The sequence below is a fragment of the Triticum urartu genome, chromosome 4A (genome assembly GCF_056163025.1).
Source record: "Triticum urartu cultivar PI428250 chromosome 4A, HENAU_Tu73, whole genome shotgun sequence".
Taxonomy (NCBI): domain Eukaryota; kingdom Viridiplantae; phylum Streptophyta; class Magnoliopsida; order Poales; family Poaceae; genus Triticum; species Triticum urartu.
In genome coordinates, this window is record NC_141876.1 from 155,843,511 (window position 1) to 155,845,827 (window position 2,317).

Sequence of the window (2,317 nt, forward strand, 5' to 3'; positions counted from 1 at the left end):
ATCGTTCCTACCTGAGGCAAGCGCACTTCGATGGCAAGCCTCTGAACGAAATTTCTGTAAAGTCTCCGGTGCTACATTTATCCGACGGTGACTGGAATAATCTTGTTACACATTGGTCTCTGCTGCAGCGTAAGGTACTGTCTATGATATCACATCACAATTTGAACTACATTTTTGCATTTGCCTTAATGTCTCACTTGTACGAAAACTGTTAGCAGAAGAACATTCGTTCTCAAGGGACCACAGAATCTCGCAACTATACTGCACACTGCATTGCTCTTGTGAGTACCTCTTGCCCTGTATGACCATACTTACTTTCATTGATGTTTGATTATGTAGCATCACTGCACATGTTAGCCTCGTAATCGTCCAGTTGGTGGACATTATAAGATCCGTATGGACTCTTACATAAATTTAGAATCAACCCAATGCTTTTGAGGAGGTTTAGCTCTGCAGTCCTCTTGTAAGGACTGAACATGATCTATCACTGTACTTATATTAACAGCTACTCCCTCTGTCCCATAATATAAGAACGTTTTGTACAGTACACCAGTGTTCAAAACACTCTTGTATTATGGGAAGAGGGATTGGTTCATTTTGTAGCATTCTGCATCTTATCTCCCTCGCCCACCATTTACTAAAAAAGATCAGATCTATATTTAATCTTACCAACAAGTAGAATACATAAACAATGCCAGTGTAGAAGTGTAGCCCATTGCTCTTGTCAGTACATTTGGTCCTGTGACACTTGTACTTCCAGGGATTGGTAGTTGATTATGTAGCATCAATCTGCATCTTATCTTCATTATCCTCTATCCCTTCCAGTATTATCATATCTATAATTACTCTCTACAAAATGTAGAGTACAGGCAATGCTTATGAAGAAGATTATGTGTTGAAATTCTTGAGTTATCCTTCCCATGCCATGGAGAAGGGCATTATAAAGCCGGTGTTAACTGTTAATGTAAGTCAGTCCTTCTAGAGCCTTTATCCTCAACTGCTGTTTAATTTTCTCATACTCCCTATCGTTTACTGCTGTTTAGTTTGCTGTTTCTACCAAAATGCATGTTCGTAAGAACCGTAAGTTCTAAGTTTTACTTGTAAAACCAAATTCCTTATTCATACCATGCACATTACTTAATACTCCCTATATGTATGCTTGTTTTTGTGGATCTATAATCCAGTGTGTGGTGAAGCAGCCCACGTTTGCACCTTGTCATCTCCTGTTTTATCTTACTGATGTGGCTGATGATATGAACAACATGCCATGCACATTATCCAAAATAGATACAATGATTTTCTTTGCCCTTCATCTGTGCTTGTTATGTTGACATGGTAATCCAGTAGTGTGGTGAAGCTCCCCGCATTATGAACAATGCCAAATTATGCTATTGATATTTTGAACATACTCTTTATTTTCTAATTTGAAATTGGATAGAATTGACAGAACAGTTATCATCTTTGTTTATACACGTGCAAAACCTGTCATATCTCTGCTTTTTTTCAGGGTGATATGCCTGATGGCATGCACAAGTCTGCTGAAGGCTGTGAGACAAACCCAACATATATTGCAGCAAAGAAGGCAAAACATCTTGAAGATAGCGAGACAACCCCAAAGTCTTGTCTTCACTACTAGGAAAAGGGCTATTGATGAAATTGACACTAATGGCGCACCAGACATGTGGTGCGCCACTACTATATACTAATGGCGCACCATGTGCTGGTGCGCCATTAGTATGGAAGACACTAATAGCGCACCAGACACATGGTGCGCCACTAGTAACAAAAACTTTTTTTTCATTTTCCCAAACACACTAATGGCGCATCCAGGCACAGTGCGCCATTACTAGTTCTAACTAGTAATGGCGCACCAACCACCAAGTGCGCCACTACTGTATTTTTTTATTCTTTTTTTGCAAAACTACTAATGGCGCACCGTGGCATAGTGCGCCATTACTAGTTTAAACTAGTAATGGCGCACTTTGCCACGGTGCGCCATTAGTATATATTTTTTTTATTTTTTTGCAAAACTACTAATGGCGCACCACCAGCACGTGCGCCATTAGTATGTAGGGTTACTAATGGCGCATGAGTGGGTGGTGCACCATTAGTAACCTGGGACCAGCAAGATATTTTGGACAGCCACACCTACACACTCACTTTCCCCACTTCATTCCCTCCACCTCCTTCTCCAAGCTTGTGTTGGCTACCTCCTCCTCACCACATTTGCACCATAGATTCATCAAAATTAAGTGGTTAAATTACCTTTTTTGATAGGTAAGTAAGGGGAAAGCTATCTTTATGTTGTAGATCTACT